Source organism: Arachis hypogaea, chromosome 1 (genome assembly GCF_003086295.3).
Source record: "Arachis hypogaea cultivar Tifrunner chromosome 1, arahy.Tifrunner.gnm2.J5K5, whole genome shotgun sequence".
In the NCBI taxonomy this organism is placed as follows: domain Eukaryota; kingdom Viridiplantae; phylum Streptophyta; class Magnoliopsida; order Fabales; family Fabaceae; genus Arachis; species Arachis hypogaea.
Genome location: NC_092036.1, coordinates 46,081,346 through 46,094,971, shown reverse-complemented (window position 1 = coordinate 46,094,971; position 13,626 = coordinate 46,081,346). Strand labels below are relative to the sequence as shown.

The window sequence follows — 13,626 nt, the reverse complement described above, 5'->3', positions numbered from 1 at the left end:
TACCTTGGTCCCATTACAACATTGAAAAGACCTCATGATGTTTGCATTGGTATATTAACTGTTGTTGATTGGTTAGGAGAAGAACAAAAGTTAGAGAGCATGATTAGAGAAGGATAGAGTGATTACCCTATACACTAGAGAGATTAGAGCGTACATACATCATCAGTGAGGGTTCAATGCTTGAATTTCCATGTTCCCTGCTTTCATGAGCTATCTTCTTGCACTTTTATCTGTCTCACTGTATAATGATAGAATTAGTAGAATTTGATTTGTAATTGTTTTGAAGAGCTTATTTACTTTTGATCAAGTGGGCAAGAATCATATAGTTGCATTTATATATATAGGTTGCATTACATTGCATGAGTTTCTACATGTTCATACTTATTTATCTTATCTCCTTTAGTTAAGCATGAGGACATGCTAATGTTTAAGTGTGGAGAGGTTGATAAACCATTATTTTATGGTTTATATTGTGTTTAATTGTGTGGTTTTATCATGATTCTTACCCACTTATTCATTAATTTAGCATGCATTTATATTTCCTTCTTGAAATGATTACATGATTGAAAACTGCTTCCTAGAGACTTTTAATTATGCATTTTAATTCTCTTTTATTCCATTCGATGCCGTAATATGTGTGTTAAGTGTTTCAGGCTTTATAGGGAATGAATGAGTTGGAGATTGGAAAGGAAGCTAGCAAAAATGGAAGGAACACGAGAAATTGAGGAGATAACCAGCGAGAAGTGACACGGCCGCATGGCTCACGCGACTGCGCGGATTGGAAAAGCACAAGTGACGCGGAAGCGTGGACGACGCGAACACGTGGCAGGGAAAAACGCGAATGACGCGTACGCATGGATAATGCGATCGCGTGACGTGTGCGATCTGTATAATCTGCAGAATTTGCTGGGGGCCATTTTGGACCCTATTTTGACCCAATTTTCGGCCCAGAACAGCAGACTAGAGCCAAAGAACATGCAGAAACCAGAACAACAATTCATTCTACATAGTTTTAGTTTTAGATCTAGTTTTTACTCCTCCTCTAGGTTTTTTTCTCTACACATTCATAGTTCTGAGGATTTTATTTTTCTACCACTTTTTGCATTTGGATACTGAGAAGAGTCATTACCTCATCAATACTTCGTCATTCTAGTTCATTTTCTTTACTTGGCTTTACTCTTCCATGTCCTTTGCTTTGTTTAATTTTACCATTGGAATATTTTTAGGATTATTTAATACAAGGATTACTTTTATTTTTAATTGATTATTTTGATTTTTATTTACAATGTCTTTCTTTAATTCCTTTTCATATGTTATGAATTTTACATTCACAATGAGCGAGTAGTTCCCTAACTTGATGGGGAGTTGATTGAAAGGAACCCTCGAGTTGGAAAGCTTAAAAGAAAGATTGTAATTGGGTTTATTGTTGGATTACCCTCTAGTCACTAACACCAATCCCTTTTTATTAAGTGGGTTGCAACTTGTGAACGGACGTAGCATTCTAACTTGTTTGACTTTCCCTTACCTAGTAAGAGATAACTAAACAGGATAACCTTTAATTATCAATTAATCTAGAGAGTAATCCAACAATAATGGGGCTTCCAACTAATCAACTCCCAGTCAAGGCTTTTATTTACATTATTCAAATTCTCTAATTTAATTTCCTGTTTACTCAACTCAAACCTTTTTGAAAACATCTGATTAATAAAATAGCACACTTTTTTGCAACTAGGGAGACGACCTGGGATTCATACTCCCAGTATTTTAATTTTAAATTTCTGTGACACCTTTCTAAATTGATAAGTGGATTTCTGGTGAGTTAAGAACTATACTTGCAACGTATATATTTTAATAATTTTTAATTCACCAATTTCTACCCGCATCAAAGATGATGAAAAAGGCTTGCTATTGCCAAACCTATTTCTCCCATCATTATTATTATTGAAGCCTTGTTGAGGCTTCTGTTGATCTTTCCATGAGAAATTTGGATGATTTCTCCATGAAGGATTATAGGTATTTCCATAGGATTCTCCTGTGTAATTCACCTCTTCCATTGCAGGGTTCTCAGGGTCATAAGCTTCTCCTTCAGAGGAGGCTTCTTTAGTACTGCCGGATGCAGCTTGCAATCCAGTCAGATTCTGAGAAATCATATTGACTTGCTGAGTCAGTATTTTCTTCTGAGCCAATATGGCATTCAGAGTATCAATATCAAGAACTCCTTTCTTCTGAGTCATTCCATTATTCACAAGATTTCTTTCAGAAGTGTACATGAGCTGGTTATTTGCAACCATCTCAATGAGTTCCTGGGCTTCTGTAGGTGTGTTCAGATGAAGAGATCCACCAGCAGAATGGTCCAATGACATGTTGGACAACTCAGACAGACCATCATAGAATATACATATGATACTTCATTCTGGAAGCATGTCAGAAGGACACCTTTTGGTTAATTGCTTGTATCTTTCCCAAGCTTCATAGAGGGATTCACCTTCCTTCTTTTTGAAAGTTTGGACGTCCACTCTAAGCTTGCTCATCTTTTGAAGTGAAAAGAATTTGGTCAATAAAGCATTAACCAACTTGTCCCAAGAGTTTAGGCTTTCTCTAGGTTGTGAGTCCAACCATATCCTAGCTCTATCTCTTACAGCAAAGGGAAAAAGCATAAGTCTGTAGACCTCAGGATCAACCCCATTGGTCTTGACAGTATCACAGATCTGCAAGAAGAACTGATGAGGATCTTCCAGTGGAAGTCCATGAAACTTGCAATTCTACTGCATTAGAGAAACCAATTGAGGCTTAAGCTCAAAGTTTTTTGCTCCAATGGCAGGAATTGAGATGCTTCTTCCATAGAAGTTGGAAGTTGGTGCAGTATAGTCACCAAGCATCTTCCTTGCATCTCTAGTATTGTTGTTGGGTTCGGCTGCCATGTCTGCTTCTTTTTCAAAATTCTCTATAAGGTCCTCTTCAGAGTGTTGTGCTTTAGCTTCTCTTAGCTTCTTCTTCATAGTCCTTTCAGGTTCAGGATCAGCTTCAACAAGAATGTTTTTATCCCTGTTTCTACTCACATGAAAAAGAAGAGAACAAAAGGGAGTAGTGGAATCCTCTATGTCACAGTATAGAGATTTCTTGATGTGTTAGAAGAAAAGAAGAATAGATAAATGAGGTAGAGAGAGAATAAGAAGAATTCGAACACAGAGGGAGAGAGAGGGAGATGAAAGAGAGTATTCGAAAATTAAAACTAAAACAATTAGTTAATTAAAAAGACTTTTGAAAAAGTGGTTAGTGATTTTCGAAAATTGGAATTGGAAAAGTGGTTAGGTGGTTTTGAAAAAGATAAGAAATAGTAATTAGTTGAAAAAGATTTGAAAATAATTTTGAAAAGATAAGAAGTTAGAAAAAAGATTTTGAAATCAAAATTTAAAAAGACATGATTGAAAAAGATTTGATTGAAAAAGATATGATTTTAAAAAGATATGATTGAAAAAGATTTGATTTTTAAAATTGATGACTTGACTAACAAGAAGCTAAAAGATATGATTTTAAAATTCAAAGATTGAACCTTTCTTAACAAGAAAGTAACAAACTTGCAATTTTTTGAATCAAAACATTAATTGTTAGCAAGGATTTTTGAAAATGTGGAAAGATAAGATTTTAAAATTATGAATTAAAACATGAAAATTTGAAAAAATTTGAATTGCAAGTGAAATTACCTCCCTTGTGTCATTCTGGCGTTTAACGCCCATTTAGTTGCCTCTTTGGGCGTTTAACGCCCAGCCAGATACCCTGGCTGGCGTTAAACGCCAGAAATCCTTCTTTACTGGGCGTTTTTCTAAACGCCCAGAATGCTGCCCATTCTGGCGTTTAACGCCCAGAATGGTACCTTTACTGGCGTTAAACGCCCAGAATGATAGCCATAAACGCCCAAATTGCCTCTTTACTGACGTTTTAACGCCAGTGAGCTCTTTTTCTCTATGATTCTTCTGCCTTATATTCTGATTATTTACTTGAATATATATATATATATATATATATATATATATATATATATTTTGAATTTTTAATGAAGAGAGAGAAAAACAACAAAATGAAATAAAACATAAAAATGCAAGATCAAAACAAGTAATGCATGCAAGGACACTTTGAATGTCAAGATGAACACCAAGAACACTTTGAAAATCATGATGAACATCAAGGACATATTTTTGAACATTTTTAAGAAAAGAAAGACATGCAAGACACCAAACTTAGAAATTTTGAATGTTCAAACACTATGATTTTGAAAATGCATACGAAAAATAACATAAAACACAAAACAAAAAAATCATGAGGTTGAACAAAGGAAATCGTCAAGAACAACTTGAAGATCACAGAAGAACACAATGCATATTTTTTTTGGTTTTTATGATTTTTTGAAATTTTTTTTGTATTTTTCGAAAATAAAAATAAAAAGCTTAAACATAAAATAAAATTACCCAATCTAAGCAACAAGATGAACCGTCAGTTGTCCAAACTCGAATAATCCCCGGCAACGGTGCCAAAAACTTGGTGCACGGAATTGTGATCACACTTTTCATAACTCCGCACAACTAACCAGCAAGTGCACTGGGTCGTCCAAGTAATAAAACCTTACGCGAGTAAGGGTCGATCCCACAGAGATTGTCGACTTGAAGCAAGATATAGTCATCCTGTAAATCTCAGTCAGGCGGATTCAAATGGTTATGATGTTTTGATAATTAAAAAATAAATAAAACTTAAAATAAAATAAAGATACTTATGTAATTCATTGGTGGGAATTTCAGATAAGCATTTGGAGATGCTTTGTTGCTCCTGAACTTCTGCTTTCCTATTGTCTTCATCCAATCATGTGTGGTCCCTTCCATGGTAAGCTGTATGATCCTCTCAGTGAAAATGGTCCTCTACGGTTTCTATACAGATAAAAAATACTAGGTACGGCTATCGCATGGCTAATCATTTGTCGGTTTTCACTTGTGTCGGAATATGATCCCTTGATCCTTTTGCACACTGTCACTGCACCCAACAGTCACGAGTTTGAAACTCGTCACAGTCATCCCTTCCCAGATCCTACTCGAAATACCATAGACAAGGTTTAGACTTTTCGGATCTCAGGAATGCTGTCTATTGGTTCTAGCCTATACCATGAAGGTTCTAATCTCAGATTCGGATGATCTATTGTCAGGAGAGATGATGCGAAGCGCGGATCAGAGACCCAAGAGAATATACTCTGGCTGTCGTCCAATGACTACGTTGAACATCATGTAGACCGCTTATGGTTGTCAGGCACGCAGATCTTGGCTAAGTAAGTAACGAAGATAATGGGTGATTGTCACGGGTCACCCCTTCATTCTGACTTAACTGAATTAAGTACGAAAGTATATCTTGGAGAAGAAGTAGGTGTGAATTGAAAGAGAAACAATAGTACTTGTATTAATTCATGAAGAACAACGGAGCTCCTCACCTTAATCTATGAGGTGTGGAAAATCCACCGTAGAAAATACATAAGAGAAGAAGGTCTAGGCATGGCCGAATGGCCAGCCTCCCAAATGTGATCAAAAGATCAAAAGATGATCAAAAGATGTTCCAAAAGATAGTAAAAGGTGCTATTTATACCAAACTAGTTACTAGGGTTTACAGAATATGAGTAACTAAGTGCAGATAGTGCGGAAATCCACTTCCAGGGCCCACTTGGTGTGTGTTTGGGCTGAGCTTTGAAGCTTTCACATGCATAGGCCATCCTTGGAGTTAAACGCCAGCTTGGATGCCAGTTTGGGCGTTTAACTCCAGTTCTGGCATTTTATGCCAGAAAAGGGTCTCTAGTAGGCGTTTGGACACCAGTTTGGGCCATCAAATTTCGGGGAAAGTATGGACTATTATACATTTCTGGAAAGCCCAATATGTCTACTTTCCAACGCAATTTAGAGCGCACCAATTGAGCTTCTGTAGCTCTAGAGAATCCACTTCGAGTGCAGGAGGGTCAGAATCCAACAGCATCTACAGTCCTTTCTCAGCCTCTGAATCAGATTTTTGCTCAAGTCCCTCAATTTCAGCCAGAAAATACCTGAAATCACAGAAAAATACACAAACTCATCGTAAAGTCCAAAAATGTGATTTTTCATAAAAAAATAATAAAAATATACTAAAAAGTAATTAAGACATACTAAAAACTACCTAAAAATAATGCCAAAAAGCGTATAAATTATCCGCTCATCAATCCATCTAAAAAATAGTAATGGGATTTACCTGCCAAGTGATCCAACATTTGGTCAATGAATAGCAACGGGTAATGGTCCTTCCGCGTTGCTTGATTCAGCCGGCGGTAATCAATGCACACTCTCCAAGTATTCTGGACTTGGGTAGCCACAAGCTCTCCACTTTCCGTTTTTACGATTGTTACTCCGGACTTCTTCGGCACTACTTGGACCGGACTCACCCATTCACTGTCTGAAATGGGGTAAATGATGTTCACTTCCAAGAGGCGAGTTACGTCCTTCTTGACTACGTCAAGGATTGTGGGATTTAGCCGTCTTTGCGGTTGTCGGACCGACTTAACACCTTCCTCCAAGAAAACTCGATGAAGGCACACTTGAGGGCTTATTCCCACAATGTCACTTAGGCGCCATCCAATAGTCTTCTTATATTTCCGAATAACATCAAGGAGTTGTTGCTCCTCTTGATCGGAAAGATTGGTTGCCACTATCACCGAAAATTTACGTTCCTCATCAAGGAATGCATATTTGACATGGGGAGGTAGTGGTTTCAAATCTTCCCTTGCTTCTCGACGTGGTAACTTATCCTCTTGGTTGCGGGGACTTGGTGATGCACTTTCATCTTCTTCAACCTTAAGGTCTCCCGCTTGTGAACTTTCTTCATCACTTAAATCTTTTTGGGGCTCATCGTGGCTACGTACGTTAAGTTCCTCCTCTCTCCCATCTTCAACAAAGTTCTCACCCCTATCAATAGATTCCTCTTTCGGAAGAGTGGATTGAGCGTTTATCTCATTAAATGACTTGCTTCCTTTAGGGGTTATAGCATCAATGCTATACTTCAAGGTTGATAGGTGTGGCAAGGGTGGAGGAGCAAGGTTGCCAGGGGTGGAGTGAGAGGGCGCTAGTCGTGACAAAGCTTCGGCGAGGGTTGCCATGCAATTCTCTTGGTTTCTTTGAAATTCCCGCTGCTCTTGGATGAGGGCTTGAAAGCTATGCTCCTCACAAGGGAAGTTAATGGAATTGGAATGGAGGTGAAAGCTAGATTATCCCAAATGTGGCGGTAGGTAGGTTGGTGGAGAGGAAATTGGTGGTGAAAAAGGTAAAGGGGCTTGAGGGTATGATGGTTGTATTTCATGTCGAGGGTATGGAGCATGAACATATGGATGGACAAAATTGTAATGAAGACGTGTTCCACTAGGTGTGAGAGGTTGATAGACATTAAGATCATAGGGCTCTCACGACGGTCCTTGTTGCCAAGAATTGATTGCTTGTGACCCTTCCTCGAATTAACCTCCCATACCTTGAGGTGAACCAACGTTGGAATTGCTACCCCCTACAACATGATAACAACTAGACTCCAAACCAAAAAGGTGATAACTCATGATGAATAGAGAAAAATAAAACACAATGATATAAATGAAAGCAATAGACAAGTGAGTATATATACTATAATTATATCTACTTACTTAGGACTAGACAAACAAAAAGTGTTAGTTGCTATCAATACTAAGATAGAGGCACCTCCTATGAATTAGTGCCAAGTAGCAAACCAAAAATCAAGTATTTACACTATTCACATATTTACAACAACTAAAATTATAGCACTTGTTACACTTAAAGTGTGCTCCCCGGCAACGGCGCCAAAATTTGAAACGAGACTAAGAGAAAAGGTTTGGATTTTCACACTAAAATAGGATTGATGTTGCAAGCATAGTCTAAACCCAACAATCGATCATCAATCAAATTGGAAATTCAAAAGATGTGTCACATTTCAAAACTAATTCAAAACCGAGAGTATTTGACTCCCGGGTCGTCTCCCAAGGAACACTTGAGAACAATGAGTGTGCAATTCCGGTTGTAGTAATCAAGTGGTTTTCAATAAAGAAATGAACATATAAAGAAATAAAAGAACATGCAAAATTGTAATGATTTAACTAATAAAGAAATTAAAGAACTGACTATGTAATATAAACAAGTAAAGTGCAAAAGAGATCAACATATGTATGTATGAAGAATTGAAAACATGAAAAAAAGAGTCTTGGCTTGGAGTGAACTAAGGGTCCTTTCCTTGTTGGAACCACAACTATGACAATTATGATGGATTAGTCTCACTTGATCAACCCCCACATCGGAAAGCAAGTTAAATGAGCATAAGTGTTCTTAACCCACAAATCCTAAATTGCTTGCTAATTGCCTTAGCAACAAATTAGCGTTAGTGGGAACAAAAATAATTAACAACCCAAGAATTGACACTAAATGTTGGACATTCCAACTCTAGGAACCCAATTGCTCACTTCCCCTAAGCCAAGAGCAAAAAATTTAGCCTAAAACCATGGTTGACATTTTGTCAAACACTTGGTGGGCAAAAACCTTAAACATGGGAAAAATTAGGAAAGACTTGAAACTAAAAGCAACAATTGATCTTAACCAACAAAAATAATACAAGAGAGCATGAACCAAACATCAAACATTAAATTCATCAATAAGAAATTGAAATTGCAAAAGAGAAGTAAAATTGAACTATAACTTGAATTAGAAGAAAGAGCAAGAACAATGTAACTATAAAGAGTAATAACAAAGAGATACTTACAATGGAAACTAGCAAAATCCAAGATAAAAAAAAGGAAATGGTACTTGAACGTAAAACCCTAATATAAACCTTAATAGAGATGATGAAGAAAACATAGAGAAACTAAAACTAAAAGCTGCTTACCACTACTCCTAAACTATACTAATGATATGCTATGTTATGGTCTTCATTTTCCTTCCAATTTGAGCTAAAATACTTCAAAAATGGGCCTCCAAAGCCTCAAAATCGCGAGTCACGTGCCATTTTAATGAAGTCATGCTCGGACACCTGTGCGGACGCACAGACGTGTGCGTTCGCACACTTTGTGAAAATCCATTCCTGTGCGTACGCACACTAGGCGATGTTTGAATAGACGCACAACGTGCTCGAAACGCTCCACGCGCTCTGAATGGGCGGCTGTGCGTATGCACAAATAGCTGTGCGCACGCACACGTCTCTGAACTCATCTCCTTTGATTCTTCATGTTTCTTCCACTTTGCATGCTCTTCTTCCATTTCTCCAACCCATTCCTACCTTATACACCTGAAATCACTCAGAAACAACATCAAGGCTAAGATTTGGATTTACCATTGAAAATATTCGTTTCTGATGTCCTGTGGCTTTCGGTCAACAAAGAATTGTTAGAACCAAAGTTCCTAATTTGAGGATTTACTGGAAAAAAATGATGTGGTGAGTTGGTGAAGCACACAGCTTGAGGGTTGACCTAGGAGAGAGCAACTTAGCAACATGCAAGGAGATACAAAAGAAGTTGGTTCATCATTCTGAAGCCAAGGAGAGATAACCAGTGTTTTAAAGTTTATGTTCTGAGAAGAGTTCTCTGAAGAAGTTCATCAACTTGGATAGTGCTTCCTAGTCAAAGGAGCACTCTGCCAGAATGAGGAACTAAATCAGAGGCATGCAAATCTGGTTTATCACATAGCAAAGAGGCTGTTGAAGCATCAATCTTCTTCATGTTTTATAGATTGTAATTTTATTTTTCAATGTATATCTTTCTGTAATTTCTTGAGGTAAAAGGTAGAATGAGAAAGCTCAAGTAAAAGCATAAGAGTGAAAAGAGGCTGAGAGAAACACTTAAGTGAAAAGTCTAGAATAATTTCAGATTTCTTTAGGTTGATGTTGTGTCTTGTATCTTGTACCTATGATGTACCCCATTCTTAGTTGGGTTAGCACTAAGAGTGAAGAGTTAGGTATTAGCATAACCAAGTCAAGTTAGGTTAGAACTTGAGTGTGAAAGGATTGTGTCAATCCTGTAGAATTCGTGTATGTAATACTTCAACTATAGCGAAAATTTCACCACTGTTGTGGTGGAGACTGGACATAAGTTGCATTGCACAAGGCAACCGAACCAGGATACATGATAGTGTCGGCTTCTCTCTTCCCTGCTCTGTTCTGTTTTCTGATATTCATGAGACAAAATGAAATTGTCTCATAAATTTTTAGCTGCTGAGTTCAAACAGATTCAGATTGAAAGTTTGCTTTAAAGGGTTAATATATTAAAGTTAAAAGAAGATCATAGATTCAACCCCCTTCTCTAAGCCTTCTACAACCTTTAATTTCGTTCGCCTCGGGGTGGTCGATCCCCGGGTAGCCATTTATTTATTTATTTAGATATCTATTTTGTTATTTGAATATCCGTTTATTTGGCCTCGGAGTGATCGATCCCCGGGTTGCCGCTTTTTGTTATTTGGATATCCGTTTTGTTATTTAGATATCCGTTTCGTTGGCCTTAGGGCGATCGATCCCCGGGTAGCCATTTATTTATTTGGGTATCTATTTTGTTACTTGAATATCCTTTCTGTTGGCTTCGGAGTGATCGATTTCTGGGTAGCTGTTTACTTATTTGGATATCCGTTTTGTTTGCCTCGGGGTGATCGATCCCTAGGTAGCCATTTATTTATTTGGATATCCGTTTTGTTATTTGGACATATCCATTTTGTTGGCCTCGGGGTGATCGATCCCTAGGTAGCCATTTACTTATTTTGATATCCGTTTTGTTGGCCTCGGGGTGATCGATCTCCGAGGATTGCCACATTTAATTCGTGCTGTCGGACAGGACAATGCTTTTGAAAATAACATTTTTAATTTTGTTCTATTTTTTGAAAATATTTTGGTTGAAAATATTTTTAAAATATTTAATGAATCTTATTTCATGTCTTATTTTTATTTTCATCAAGAATGAAAATGAAAACTCCCAACCTAATCTGTCTCTAATATTTTTACCCTTTTTCTTAAAAAATGAACGTTTTTCTCTTTTTTTATCATTATCATCTTATTTTCTATCATGAAAATACCTTATCACTTAAAAAAATAAAAGAAAAAATAACGTTGGATAAATCTTATTACCTATCATAAAAATACTTTATCACTTAAAAAATAAAAGAGAAAAAGAGAGCAAATTAAAGAAAAAAAAAAACAACATTGCACAAATATTTATTAACATTATTATCCCTTTCTTTTATTTAGACATAAACACTTATATGAGTTAAAAAAAGGGTAAATATTTTATTCGATCTCTAATTTTTTTTTGAGAAACAAAGTGCACCTTAATTATCCCAAAATCTCAATTAGATTCCATTTATCTATAAAATTGTACAAATTAATTCATGTTCCTAGTTGATAAATGGTGGCCCATCTGACATCCAGTGAGATGCCAAGTGTCAATACCAATTTGTTAAAGGGAGTAAAAACTTTCTGGCAAAAAAAAAATAAAATAAAAAACTCTCGTTTTCTTCTCTTCTACTCTTCTTCCCCTTCGCCAAAACTTGAAAAGTGGCGAGCTTCATCGACCCATTTCCACCATTATTGCCATTGCCATGGTTCACTTGATTTCTTAACGCTTCGGCTGTCGCCTGCATAGCCGCAGCTATATTTTCTAGCGTGGCCATGAAGTTCAAGTGATATCAAGGTGATTAGTCTCAATATCTCAAGTCTAGTGCTTCAAAGTTTCAAATACATGCTCATGATCTTTATGCTATGTATATTGGTAAGATATCCTAAATAACACATAAACATGACTCAGAGTATGCTCAGAAGTATAGTCAGTCTGTCCTTTAGGCTTTATAGGAACGAACTGCTCTGATACCATAATGTAAAACCTTACCAGATAGAGTCTTATGCTTAAGTCATAAAATAGAGGTGGCCAGGTATTACGATATTTGATAAACCCCAATTTTGTGGTTTATCTTGTGCTTATTTTGGGGGGATTTTATCACCTTTTCTCACATTTATTCAATGAAATAGCATAGTTTTACAATTCTCCCTTGATTTGTGCTTAAGTGTGAAAACATGTTTTTTTAGGCCTTAAAATAGCTAAATTTAACTCACTTTAATTCCATTCGATGCCTTGATATGTTTGTTGAGTGATTTCAGGTTCATAAGGCAAGTATTGGATGGAAGAACTGAGGAGAAAAGCATGTAAAGTGGGAGAACTCATGAAGAAATGAAGGAACCGTAAAGCTGTCAAGCCTGACCTCTTGGCACTCAATCAACCATAACTTGAGCTACAGAGGTCCAAATGAGGTGTTTCCAATTGCGTTAGAAAGCTAACATCCGAGGCTACAAAATGATATAAAATTTCTTATAGTTGCCCGATGTATAGAGGCGCGCGCGCCATGTACGCATGCGCCCTGCTGGAGCAGCGTGGGTCCATTTTGGGCAACTCGTTGGGGGCGATTTCTAGCTCATTTTGGGTCCAATCCAACTCATTTCTGATGCTATTGAACCCAAGAATTTAGGGGGGAATGAACCAAGTAGCCATAGTTTAGTTTTCATCTTGTTTTAGGGTAGAATTCTAGAGAGAGAATCTCTCCATTCTCTCTAGAATTTAGGGTAGTTTAGGTTTAATTTTCTTAGATCCAACTTTCAATTCTTGTTTTGATTTAGTTTTCCTTCTTAAATTTCTGTATTACATCTTTGCTCTTTTAGTTTTACTTGTTCATTTCCTTTATTTTGTTACTTTTATGCTTATGAACCCTTGTTGGATCTTAATTTCCTTTAATCCAAATTTATGTTTCAATGTCTCTTTTATGTTGATCTTGATTGTTATTATTGATTTCTTGTTCATGATAGTTATGGGTTCTTTTAATTCTTGCACTTTATGATGTTTACTTTTCTTGCACTCTAGGTGTTTGTTAAAATGCTTTCACTAGTTTTTGAGTAGTTCTCTTTACTCTTGGCCTAGGCTAAGGGAATTGAGTGACCTTGAGTCATTGGGTCTCAATGAATTGGTGATTTGAGAACCCTTGGTGATCAATTTGATAGCCATTGACACAAGCCTACTACTAGGTTAATTAGTAGTGAGGTTAGACCTTATGGGTTGATGTGATCAAGCCTATTTGATATACTTCAAGCCTAGGAGTAGATATTACGTACTTAAGGCTTTTGGAAGTAGACGTAATAGGTTGGCCTCTCATAATTATCAATATTTGGTTTGTAGACAAGGATGGTGATCTCAATTACCTATGTCTAGCCAAGAGTACCTTTCTATTTCTTTTGTTAGTTCATTGTTCATATACTTTCTTGTTATTTACTTTTCTTGTCAAAAATATAAAATCAAACCCCCTTGCATCCTCATAGCCAATAATTGAGCATTTCATTGTAATTCCTTGTGAGACGACCCGGAGTCTAAATACTTCGGTTAATTCTTATTGGGGATTGTTAATTGTGACAACCAATATTTTTTGTATGAATGGATTATTGATTGGTTTGGAAACTATACTATACAATGAGACTCTATTAGATAAATTCTAAACCGTCAAGAATTCGTTCATAAAAATGGCGCCGTTGCCGAGGAGTTGCAATGGTGTTATATTATTGGCT

At 36.7% G+C, this 13,626-nt stretch overlaps 1 non-coding gene across 1 annotated transcript; it reads left to right on the top strand.

Moving 5' to 3' along the window:
* The first annotated feature begins 2,417 nt into the window (after window positions 1–2,417).
* Window positions 2,418–2,525, top strand: LOC112712703 (small nucleolar RNA R71). The gene has a single exon (XR_003157890.1). It is a non-coding gene; the product is annotated as a small nucleolar RNA R71 (small nucleolar RNA).
* The last annotated feature ends 11,101 nt before the right edge of the window (window positions 2,526–13,626 follow it).